Raw genomic sequence first — 14,027 nt, 5'->3', positions numbered from 1 at the left:
TGTAAGTCAGGAAACTAGATAGATAGATAGATAGATAGATAGATAGATAGATAGATAGATAGATAGATAGATAGATAGATAGATAGATAGATAGATAGATAGATAGATAGATACTTTATTAATCCCAAGGAGAAATACACAGCTGCTGTCAGTGTCTGGATGGTAATGTTGAATAATCTTTCACAAGGTGTTGGTCAAAAAGACCATTTCGAATTTCTTCAATAGGCAAAAGACTGAAAACATGTCTCAGTGCCACAGAATTCTGTAGAACATTTTTTAAGGAATGCACTTAGTAAACAAAAAACTATGAAACATTCTGTGTAGCCTATTCAGTCACTCTCTCATTATGACGCTAAGGTTTAACTGTCAGAGCGTGAGAGATGCACTTTAAAATATTAAAGTAAAAACAAGACATGTTCATTAACAAACTTATTATGAAATAAAGAACAGCAGGTACATTTAAAAACACAAACCATTCCACTCACATACAGTATGTGTTTCATTAATAAGAAAATACTAGGGGGCTCTTCCCCCTGCTCGCTTTGATCGCCATCCCCCAGGCAGGCGCTACACACTAGTCACTTTGCTGATCTGTCGATTGAGTATGGGGAAGCGGATGTACAATTTAAACAGATTGTTATTTTCATGGGAATTGTTACATCTGCATCCATCCATCCATTTTCCAACCCGTTGAATCCGAACACAGGGTCACGGGGGTGTGCTGGAGCCAATCCCAGCCAACACAGGGCACAAGGCAGGAACCAATCCCGGGCAGGGTGCCAACCCACCGCAGGACAGTTACATCTGCATAATAGAACTAACTATTTTTAGATTACAATTAACCATAGTAAAAAATAGTAAAACATAATAAATTGAAAGAAAATTATGTTTCATGTTGCGTTAGAGGTATTCGTTGCATTATACATTTTCGTTCTGTTTGGCTTTGAAATTAACACACAAATACTTTTTAAACTTACACTTTTACTGTAAAACTCCAGTAAAAACAATTTTCTAAATAAACTTTTCATCAATATCACATTGAAGTTTGATTCCGTGTTTGGCGTTACATCATGACAACACAACGTATAACTGCCCGTGAGTGAATATTGTTTCTTTCTCTCTAATAAATAAGCCGACTTTTTCGAATGTTTGTCCCAGTGATTTGCTAATTGTCACAGCAAAAGCTATTCTAACGGGAAACTGTAAACCCTTTAATACGAATGGCATATCAAGATATCTTTTGGTGTCTAATGTTATCTGTAGAAGATGTACTACATTACCTTTCTTGTCACCTGTTAAAATTTTATATGTCATTGCTGTGTAACCGATCGACAATTTTCGCATGAATTCGTTGACTTCATCATTTCTTGGTGCTAGGATTGCCCATGTACTCATTTCTTCTGTTGATAACCCTTCAGGATGAAATTCTTTAATAAGATTTGGACATAATAAGTCTTCTTTTATTGGGAACTTAAAGTGAGGAAAACATAAAAATTCATAAGAGCTGAGAGTGCAGGAACTGTGTCTGACAAAAGCATTCACACGAATGAGAGGAGAGAGGACCGTGGGCGTGGGCCGTTAACTGTAATTGGTTGAGAGGAGGGCGGGGCTTGAAAAAATCTCTTGGCAATAGTCTCATCTCAAGATTTTCTTTTATAATAGAGAGAAAATAAAACATTTCATTTAGCCTATTCAGTCACTGAGGGAAAAAGGAAAAAAAACATTAAAAATGTGAACGTACACTACACTTCATTAAAATATGAAACAAGAATAAAACAAAATAAATACACAATACCAAATATCAAAAACCATACAACATCCAAACATAATTCAAAGTACAGTATATTATAAACTTTTAAACAATCTTCATATATAACTTTAATCACAAAAGCATGAAACGTACGCACCTCTCATCATTGCGCTCCTGTTTAACTGTCAGAGAGCGAGACACATGTGAAGTCAAAACAAGAAACCATCCAACCAGAAACCAGAAAAGAAACCCTCCAACATTAAACATAAAAGATTTGTGCCCACTACAGAGCAATAATGCCTACTCGTTTTCCAGTATAATAACATTATATAATTTCACCATTAGTTTATTTCACTGGTTGCTCTGAATGCCAGGCCAGGCAGCAGGCCACCGGGAAAGTTCCCGCTGATTGTAAACATCAGTCCGGCTCTGCTTGCAAGTATAATGTGTTAATAATTTTCTTGCCATGGCACGAGCATTAAGACTACAGTACATGTCAACAGGTTATGAGCCCAGGACATACGTGAGTTAATTAGCATTGGCAAGTAATTTATAGAAAAATGCCTGACAGGTACATCTGACAGACAGGCGGCTGGAATCAAGGAGAGAGAACAGGGTAACCAATGGAGTAGATTAGTGTTCAGCGGAGAAAAGAAGAACAATGAACTGTGGGAAACAAAATTTTTGCGCCATCTATAGTTACAAGTGCTGAAACGTCACAAGCTGAACAGAGATGAAGGCAGAGAGGAAAATGGCAAAAGAAATGGTAAGGCCAATGCTGAATTAAAACAGTTTCTTGCTGATAAGAGTCTCTCCCTCATTATGTAAGAAGCTGCAAATGAGGGCAGAAAAGCGTTAAAAAATCGTTTATGCTGATAAGGGTAAGCCACGATTAATTAGTTTGTATACTAAGTTGACCCCATTGCAGAAAATGCACAGAGAAAAGTGTGACTTATTTTATAATACATGCAAAGAATGCCATTACAGCGCTAAGAAGTGCAAGGGAAACATTAAATGACGGTCTCCTGATAGCAATGATTTTAAAGGGGTTCAGAAACATTTAAGGCACTTACTGTGTATGTGACACATAGCAATGAGACTATGACCTTTGCAGACTTTAAGGTAAAACTGAAAAGTTATGAAGACACAGAGAAATATAGTGTTTGTTCATTGGATGATCACGTGATGAGAGTACAGGTACAAGAAAACCCAGTGCAAAGCCATGTAGCTATTGTGTGCTACAGATGTGGTCAGAAAGGACATATAGCCAGAATGTGTCCAAACAAGCATTCCAGACAGACCCAGTGCTGCAGCTGGTCCAAAAGTAAGAGATGCAAACCTGCCAAAGGAGAAGGCAGGACAAAGACAACATAAAGCAGATGGCTGAGGAGGACACTGAATGCACTTATGTTTTCAAGATGAATGAAAACCTGAGCCAGGCAAGGGTGAAGCTAAAGGGCTTGATGGTCAACACAGGAGCAACATCACACATCATTACAGACATCAAAAGGTTTAAGACATTTGACGACAAGTTCCAGCCAGAGAGGCACACCATGGAGTTGGCTGATGGAACCAGGACCAGAGGAGTTGTGCAACAGAGAGGAGAACTCAGAGGTGGAGCTGACTGACAGCAGAGGATGACTTAGAGGTGCGCTGTACATTCCCTTATACCCGCAGAAAATTTTCTCCATGAAAGCAGCGAAGGAGCCAGTGTGATCTTGTAGCAAGACAGAGAATTAAGTAATTCAGCTCAAAGACGGTAACATCAAAGAGTACAACAGACTGTACTTCTTGAACACTGTATGTAATGAAAAATGAAAACAATGACAGTTGTAAGAGATGTCAGGATGGGTGATATGAAATTCTTGGTCATTGTAGTTATAATGAAAACTACAACATGTTGTTGATGGGTTGAAAATCAAGAGTAAAGTTCATCCAGTCTTTCCTGTGAAGTGTGCATTCAGGGAAAATTTTCTCACAGTAGAAACAGATGCCCCGACAAAAGAGCCAAAGCAGTACTTGAATGAGTTCACACAGATTCAGCAGTTCTAACTGACCCAATATCAAAAGGGAAATATAAATATGTGATGATATTCACTGATGACTTTTTCAGTGTAATATTTATCTATTCGTGTGGTCAGACAATGGTACAGAATTTATGTGTGAAGGCTTTAAATCACCTCTGACCAAAAATTGCATTAGGCATGAGACTTCTGCATCATATTCACCTCACCAGAATGATAAGGCAGAAGGACAGTGGAGAGCACATTTTGACATGGCCAGGTGCATGATCATTGAGAGTAACCTCACCAAAGAGTTATGGATGTATGTGGTGCAAACAGAAACAGTAATCAGCTACTGCAGTCATACCAAAGGGACACCATACTTTTTGTCGACAGGGAAAAGGCCTAATTATCTGGGATACAAAATCTTGGGTCAGTGTGCCATGCATACAAACAAAACAAAAAGAAGTTAGACACTAGGACACTAAGATACTAGGTGTGAAGACACTAAGACACTAGGTGTGAAGAAAGTTTCTTTGCTGTCTATGAAAAATATAACCCAGCCTGCATAGTCTGTTATCTAGATATTGGCAGGATCCTAAAGTGCAGACTTGTGAAGTTTGTTGAGAAGAACAGAACACACAGACCGAACAGGTACAGATTGACAACAATGATGATTATGACCTAAGGAGGGTTAACACTCGGCAGACTAGCAGAATTATTGGTAGTTCTGATGTTACTTATGAAAAGCCAATAGATATTCATGGAAATCAAACTGGAGCAGGTAACCAAGACAATTCTTAAGACAATCCTGGTACGTGCTATCCCAGCAGATATCATAGGAAGCCAGCATACTTGGATGAATATGTATTTGATGTAGACGACAATGATCAAACAATAATTAATATTGACTATTGTAACAGGATAATGAATTATGTGTCACAAACATTTACAGAAGCCGTAAATTCCAATGAATCCAACGAGTGGAAGAAATGAACTCATTGAAAGAAAACAATGCTTTCACGTTAACTACCTTACCCGTGGATAAAAATGCAGTGGGGGGTCGATGGGTGTATGCTATTAAGAGCAACCCCGATGGTTCTAAGACATACAAAGTGAGGTATGAAGCTAAAGTGTACTGTACAGTCAGGTGGCAGGAGAGATCATAAGAAGACTTTTTGTCCAACTTCAGATTTGACAAGCATAAGAGTTTTGATTCAAATAACTGCACAGAATGGTAAGTTGTTACATGAGATGGATGTAAAAACTGCATACTTGCATACGCTGGTAGACTATGAAGTGTATATGGAACAGCCAGAAGAATTTGATGTTGAATCTGAGAAAAGAGGAAAGTTGGTATGCAAATTGGAGACGTCATTATATGGGTTAAAACAATCAGGCAGGAACTGGCACAAAATGTTATATGATCAATTGTGTAAAAATGGAATCATACAAAAATTCACCTGGACATAATGTGTATACCAAAGAAACTGGATGTGACAAAGTGACACTCATTATTTGGGCTGATGATTTGATACTAGCTGAAAGTGATTAAATGGTAATGAAAAATGTAAAAGAAATGCCCACAGAGAAGTTTAGAATGAAAGACCTGGGAAAAATGAAACATTTCTTAGGAATAAATTTTGAGCAAGGGGACGATTTTGTAAAGATGAGCCAAAAGAGGTACAGTATATTAAGAAGATTTTGGAAAGGTTTGACTTGACAGAATGTAAAACGAGAACGACACTTTGTGAGCAGAAGAGTATGATAAGTCAGTTGATACCAAGAAATTTAGAGAACTAGTTGGTAGTTTGATCTATGTAATGACATGCACTAGACCAGACTTAAGTTTTGTCAACAGTAAACTGTCACAGTACTTGTCCAAACCACGTGCTCAACAGTGGATGACAGCAAAACATGTCTTATGATATTTGAAAGGAACTGCTGACTATGCTATATGTTATAGAAAATGTACAGATCAATTAAAACTACAGGCCTAGAGTGATACAGATTGGGCAGCAGATAATAGACACAGCATGACTGGACACTGTTTCAGACTAAGTAAAATGGGGGGTTGATTTCACAGAAAACAAAGAAGGAATCCACAGTGACATTATCTACGTGTGAAGCTGAGTATTTGGCACTTAACCACTACAGTACAGGAGAGTATGTATCTCTTCTAGCTGTTAGATGGAATAGATTGTGAAATTCACCATGAACCAGTGGAAGTTTATGAGGATAGTTAAGGTGCAAATGCTCAAGTAAAGAACCCTGTAAGCAGACAGAGGTGTAAACATGTGGACATTAAGTACCGCTTTATCAGAGCTGTGCTACATGTTGGAAAAATGACTCTGGAGTACTGTCCCACAGATGAAATGGTTGCTGACATTGTGATAAAACTTGTAACAAAGATGAAATTGCAAAAATACAAAGGATATATTTGGCATGTAAATTGAGAAGTCTTTTTGTTTTCATGGAAAGTCTGGAAGACTGTTGTAACAGGAATGCATAGCAATGCAAGAGCAAGCGGGGGTGCTTTTTATTTTGCCGTATGCATATTTTTACACTAAAATTCAAGCAGTTTTATATAAATGAGGCCTCAGGTCTGTTGCATTGCAACAGTCACAATGCAGCAGTCATGTAATGAAGGATTCTGGGACCACCAAACCTCAGAGAGAGAGGTGGGGACCCACAATGTCATAAAGAGAGGAAAACTAGTCAGTTTAGTGTGGAAGGGCAGATCATGCATCGCTCTCTGGAAGTAGACCCAGAAGAAGAGTGAGAGAGTGGCCTTCTTGGTGGGTCTGTGCAGTTGGGGGCTAGAGGGCAGGTAACCCAGTAGGTGCCAGGGATTTCTTTCCCATTATGAAGTGAGAGACAAAGGCCATGGATGGCTCACAAGATGCCAGTAGACCTTCTGGTCAAGAGCCAACAGCATAATTTATCAGATTTTTTTAACCAGTCACCAAGGAGAGCAGGTAGGCTGCCTGCACTTCCATTCGGCTAAGCCATCACCACAGTACATGACTTCCTGTACGATTTTCAGTCAAAGCTTTCAAATACTTAGTTAAAAATAAAAAAACTATGACAATATGTAGACAGAGATGATGTGCATCCATTAGTGCCACGTGTATACTGTAGTGTGACACTATTAGCAGCTTACAACTCTCTGGGACTTGCCACAATAAAATCTAATGTCCTGAAGAATTATCAACCAATGAGCCCTTAACCAGAGGTACACTGCGTGCAATGCCCACAAACAATGAGGGAGACTAGCTGCAAGAAAAAGAGGCACGTGAATGTTTAAACCTGGGCAACCGGAGGAGCTCAGCACACTTTGGCACAAACGTCTGTTTGATGTTTCATGTTTACGTTTGTGATGTGCTCCTCTTCTCATTCCAGTATGACTGATGGCTGCCAAAATGAAATGATCTCACACCATTGTGAGAGATCAACCAACCTTGGTGGTGCCCATGCCCCCAGCAAACTCCTACCATCTGACACTCCTTTTACAGTATATATGTTGTGAAGTAAGACCCAGGAGCTGAAAGTTGTTTAACATTTATAAGTACCAGGATGAGGCCATAAAAGGCCATTGGAGGGAGTCTACTGGCATTTGCCACACTTGTAGCTAGGTTAGAAGAATTAAGCCCAGTAATTATGTAGTACAGCACCTAGACGGTGGTGTGTTTTTTCTGTATGCTAGAGGACATGTGATCTATTATGTAGCCATATTGCCTGACCTGCGTCACTAAGCGGTTTGCCTCAAGGAGGCACCAACTTAACGTCAGGAGTAGCTGCTTCCAAGGTTGGCTAATATGGGAAGATGAAAGGAGATGAAGTCTAGTAATACAGATATTCCCACATGTGGCACCAGGATGCAGCAGGCAGCAGTTATTTTGTGATTTTTGTTTATTTTGAGCTTATGATTGTTTGTTTTTAGCATCATTTTTATTAGTATATTGCAGATTAGGACAGGTTGTAACTTTTGTTTATGGCCACAGCAATATTTTTTATGCTTGTTTAGGTGGTTGCTACTACAGGACGTTGTCTTGGCACACATTAATTTTTCAGCAGCTACTCCATTTTTGTCACTTTCCAAAGGCAAGCATGTTAGGCTAACTGGTGACTTTCAATTGGTCCGGTGTGAGTGCGTCCTGGCATATAAAGGAGTACTCACACTGACAATTCGTTCCATGCCCAAGAATGTTTGTCTGAATGTAACCCTGCAAAGTCTAGTTCACTTGACTAGTGTGATCGCTCCTTGGCAGGCCAACTGTACCGTGCCCTGGCCCACTTGGAAGAGGAGGGTCTGGGCATGGTTCAGTAGCATTCTGGAACGGTGTGATCACTAAACATGCCCAAGCATGGAAAACGGACACAATGTCAATGATATGACAAGTCAGGAAGTACAATTCTCATTTCATACAATATCTTTTGAGTTAAAGACAGGTTTTTATTCTCACCTTACACATGAATGTGAATTGCAGTTGGCAAGAAAAGCTGCAAATTCCTCCCTTAACATTATTTGCCACCGTAAAAATCATCTTGTACATGCAGCATGATTAACAGCAAAACATTGCACTGCACGTTTAATAAATCTGTAAGAGGGTACAGCGTTATCCTCACAGGTGGCGCAGTGGTAGTGCTGCTGCTTTGCAGTAAGGAGACTGTGGAAGATTGTGGGTTTGCTTCCCGGTTCCTCCCTGTGTGGATAGTGCTTTGAGTACTGAGAAAAGCGCTATATAAATGTAATGAATTATTATTATTATCCTGCCCTATACAACTCCAAAACATCCATAAAATGAGGAAAATAATTTTGACATGCATGCTGTCTATTTGTGATCAGATCTTGTTTGGCTTTACACAAAGTCGCATGGTCAAGACGAAAGTGTGTCCAGGCCCAGAATGTTAAGCGCAGTGTGAGTGCAGGACAGCGGGGGAGAAGAAAGGGGGTATAATCACACTTGGGCATGGTATGGAACAAACGTGCTTAATGTGAGTACGACCTTAATGTCCCCTGTGATGCTCTGGCACTGTGTTCACAGTTAGCATCTGCCTTGTGCCAGCTTCCTGCAGCTCAATAAGGGAATAAAAGAGACCAGAAACTGGGTGGATGGATTGGTATTATGATAAATTAGGAAACACTTAGACCTCTGCTGTTTTATGTACTTCTTTTTAGGTTCAGGAAGGTGCTCTTTACATTCATACCATGCACTCTATCTACTGTGGAGGCTGTGTGGCATGGTGATGGGCCAAAGTGTTAGCAAGCAGCTGAATGGCTCTATATTCAGGCTAACCTCTTGCTTGTATATGAGGCAGAATCCTGCTATTTCATTGTTTGTCATTTGTTGCCAGTGAAACAGTTCCTGCTTTTGGATTGACACTGTGGTCAGCTCACAGATGTTGTTTCTCTGGGCATAATGGCATGGATGACTTTGTTTTGCAGTCAGTGTGTGTGAGTTTCTGTTGCAATGAAAACCCCCAAGTGTGCTGTAAAGATTCAAGCAGATATCAGTTTGCACAGGTAGTCCATGCCTGCCGTGCTTCTTTTCCCTCATTTTTCCCTATGCAGTTTGCTTTAAGAAAGACGCAAAGCCCGATACCTTCATGAAGTTTCCCAGCCAGATTCGGCGAGTACCAGCAAGTTGTGCTTAGCAGACTGGGGCTGTCATTCTTCCTCTTCTTGTCATGCAATCGACAATTTGCTTCACGCTCAGCAGATGTTACTGCTGTTCTTTTTGTCTCTGCCAGTCACCTTCTCAATTGGTTTGCCTGTAGTTTGCTGTAAGAAAGACACAAACCCCAATAACTTTGCAGACGCTGCCACCAGCCATATATTTTTTTTCATGAGTGTGTATCACATCATAAGCTTTCGATTAAGGCGAAGGTCCAGGTTCTAGCTCCAGTGATTTGCAAGTAATCATGTGACATACAAACACAAACCTTAGCATTTAATATATATAGATATTAATTCTTTAATTATTATAAATGTTTTACAAATAAGATTGGCTAGAATTTAATATATTTCACTGATTCCTTCTGGAAAGGTCATTACCGTGTTTATTGCATTACAAAAGGTTCTGTTTTTAAAGCATACACTGACTTGATTGAATAAATCTTCATGTGTTTTAAATTAAACTGTGCAGAATCATTTTAAATCTGTACATTTCTGTGGCAGGTCACAGAAATCACCTGAGAAAACAATGTTTTAGGCTGTTACAAACAATAAAATTAATGAAAAAGAAAAGATCTCCTCCAGATGTTTCCAAGCTATGAAAATTTCCATTAATGGCTGGGACAACAAAGGGTTTGTCAGATTCAATGGGCTGTCATTTTTCAAAGTGTTTCTCCCAGGGTGTGGTGGAATACTTTATAGAATTTACAGTATAATCTGAATCATGAACTTGAAAATCCTGGAGAGAGCAGAACTGAAGACTCACTGGACAGCCAGAGTGATGCATTCTGTGAAAAGAAAAAAACAAAAGGAATTAGTGTGCAATGAGAAGTGAAAGATGTTAAAAATAAAAAGATGAAATATCCCCTTGACACAAGTATTAAAACAGGTGAAAGTACCTGTGGAGAGCCGTAATCATGTTATAGAGATGGTTCAAAGCTGATTCATTGAATGTTGATTTAAAATTGCTACAAATCATTACACTGCATTGGCGTTAAAGCCTAAAATTATAACTGCCTCATTTTACAATGGACTTGAATAAATGCCTACCATCAACAGTAAAAATAAACCAGTAAAAAAACAAAAAAAAAACAGTAAAAGTTACTAATGTAATCTTCAACAGAATGGAGAGCGCATGAAAATAAATGTGATTGTGTTATAACAGTGACCATTCTTTAGAAATGATCCGTGACAGCATTGTGGATTCTAGTTCAAGTGAAGCACACACAGGTTATGATTTTAAATACAAAGATGTACATTTTGATGCCACTTCTGAAGTGTGTGCTGTTCCAAGAGTGCTGGTGCATAAGGCGGATGTATCAGATACAAATGACTCCTTGTAGGATTTCAATCTGTTCGTAATTCTGTATACATATTAGAAGTAATTGTGACTAAGCTCATCCAGCACCACCTAATGAAACCAAATTATAGGCTGCACATGTGTTCTGATGTCAGTTATGATGAGCAGCTGGCTTTCTTTGTACTTATTGTATGTAATAAGTTAAAAGTATGATGCTGAAATGTACTGATGAACAAAATCTTTGTTTGCAACACCTTTTGGACCAACGCTGGACAAGAGAAAATAATATAAAAAACATCCAAGTGCATATCAGAGATGTTTCACCAAGCAGAAGATCAATTCACCAGTGCAGTTTTTCAGACTGCCCGTAAATAATCCCAAGATACTCCAGTGGATATGAATAAACAGTACCTGTATATCTAACGACAGGAGGTGGGTCTTCCATTTCAAATGCCAGTTTCGTTTGAGCACATTCCTTTTTGTTGACAAGAGCATTTTATGGAAGTAGTTCCTTTAACAATATTTAACTAAATATACATGTGTTTGGGATGCTGTGAGCATACAACTAGATTGATAGCTGTTGTCCATCATTGGTCATCATAGACACTTATTCCATCAGAATTTTTTCTCTCTGTTCTGCATGAAAACATGACAGTACATTTTTTTCTTGGCCATCACTACAAACTCTGTGAGGTAGGTAACTATAATATAAATAATATGATTTTTAGGTGGAGTATTCCTTTAGTAGGGATAACTGAAATGGAAGCAGTAAGAGTGCACATACATGGCTTCACTCTGTTGGATTATTTCTTTGATGAATAAAAAAGGACAAAAGTAAATTCTGACAATTGTTTTGTATCACCAGAGGTTAGATTTATCAAATTTTATGACTTACTAAGGGCTAGATTATTGTTAATTATGTCTTGTAGATAAAACACTGGAAATCCTATTTATTTTCAGTTAGACTTTCAATTATTATTGAAGTTAAACTTTTTATATGGTTATCAAAATTTAGTGTTAAAAATCTACATCAAATATACATAAAAAAATAATTTTTTATAGAAAGAAGTCTTATACACAATCTGAGCACATCCCCTGGTGTGGATAATGATGAAGTAATATATTTAAAATCAATGAATTCTTTTGACTGTAATAAGCAGAAACTGTCAAGGGATTTAAGATAAAAGAATTTGTTTTTATTTTCGTGCATTGCTGCCCTGCAATGCTCTATCAGTTTACTTAGACAACTTCCTTGCGTATCCAGTATTTGCAGGCACATAAGCATGGCTCCCAGTGGCTAAGGCATTGTACCTTATACCAGTTGTTGCTAATGCTATCAGTACCTTCAGGGGTCTCACTAGCATCTTTCTCATTGAATTGACCACCTGTGTCCTTTTCTTCTTTGTTTTTAGATTCTTTAAGTGCCACATTTGATTCCTCCCTCTTCTGCTTCCTTTTCCTTTTCTCATACCTACTGTAGTAGTTTGTTTCTGTCTTTGTTTGAGCTTGACATTTTTCCATTGGCTAACTATTTTTCCCAAGCTAGTTTAGTTGTACTGCATTATCAAGAAGTTTTATTTTGCAACTGAACACATGCAGTAAGTAGTAATTATGCCCAGTTTTGAGTAATATATCTGCTTTCCTACTAATTACCAAATCCAGGTGGTTCGGCGGTTGGTTTCGCTTGCCAACCCCCATGCCTTTGCTACATGCTAGCCTCTTTGTGGTTCTGTCACTCGCGTATGGGGATGCGGTTGTAATATTTTAACAGATTTTTATTTTCATGGGAATTATTACATAAACATAATAGATGTATTTTATATTACAGCGAGTAATCAACCATATTAAAAATAGTTTTTGCAAAAGCTATTCTAACGGGAAACTGTTAACATTTTAATACGACTGGCATATCAGGATCTCCTTTGTTGTGTAATGTTATCCATGGAAGATGTAGTACATTATCTTTCTTGGATACATCCTTCTTTCTACAGTAATTCATGCGGTGGAAGACCGGACGGTGTTAATGGTTGTAGATATTCTTCGGGATATTGAAAGTTGATGTTTTCATCTTCCGCATGATCACCACCAACTGTTTCAGGATAGACTATTGATACATTTTTAACTAATTTTCTGTGTAAACCGATCAACATTTTTGCCGTTTATTCATTTGACTTCATCGTTTCTCGCTACTAGGATTGCCTGTGTACTCATTTTTTCTGTTGATAAGACTTCCTGATAAAATTCTTCAATAAGATTTGGACATAATATGTCTTCTTTAATTGGGAACTTAAAGTGAGGAAAATATTCAAATTTATAAGAGCTGAGAGAGCAGAAAATGTGTCTGTCAAAAGCATTCTCACGAATGAGAGGTGAGATTATCATGTGCGTGGTTGAAAATAGTTGAGAGGAGGGCGTGACTTGAAAAATCTCATGGCCAAAGTCTCAACTCGTGGGACTTGAAAAAATCTTCCAAGCAGTCTCCTCTCGTCTTCCAAAAAGTCTTGTCTCATCACAGGACTTTTTTTATTAAAATAGAGAGATGTGTACATATATATATTTTTATGCATATAAAAAGAAGGAATATAAATTTTGGAGTAGGTTTGACTGTTATGGGGCTTCCAACACCACTGATCCCTGGGCAACCACACGCTTTGAGATGGCTCTGCATGCATCAATTCAACCAGACTAGATTTATTGACAAGGCAGCATTGCCTCCAAAGCAGCAAACTGATGGCTATTATGAACAATGCTGCACATTTTCTCTCTGACACAATAACACTGACGACTTTCAGTCAATGAATTATTCAGAAGTTATATCAACAGCAATAAACCTGTACAATGTCTCACAGTGACTGCTCTCTTCGTGGGGTTTGTTGTTTGTTATAATCTATATTTCTTAAGCTTCTGTAAAAAGCAAACTTTCTAGCTATCTATTGTGGCGGATGGCTGGGACCCACGCCCGGACTGAACACTACATCCCCGGAACACTTGGTGGCAGCTCCCCTGGGTTGAACTGGGGCCACAATCGTGGAACACCGGAGCTCAGCCCTGTTGGGCTCCGTGGCCACCGCCAGGGCCAGCTGCATGGCTTCCTGAGCCTGTGTTGGCTGTGATCCACCCACACCTGGAAGTACAGCCTGAATTCAGTCAATCATCACCTGGTGCACTTCCGGGTGGGCTATAAGAGAAGCCAGCAGCCACTACTCGAGGCGCCAGAATTGGGAGTAGGAGGACAAAGCTGCCTGGGAGGAGTGGAGGAAGAAGAGTGCGTTTTAGTGTTTTCTTTTTGTATGTTTT

This window comes from Erpetoichthys calabaricus, chromosome 4 (genome assembly GCF_900747795.2).
Source record: "Erpetoichthys calabaricus chromosome 4, fErpCal1.3, whole genome shotgun sequence".
Lineage (NCBI taxonomy): Eukaryota > Metazoa > Chordata > Cladistia > Polypteriformes > Polypteridae > Erpetoichthys > Erpetoichthys calabaricus.
This window is presented reverse-complemented; position numbering follows the sequence as displayed.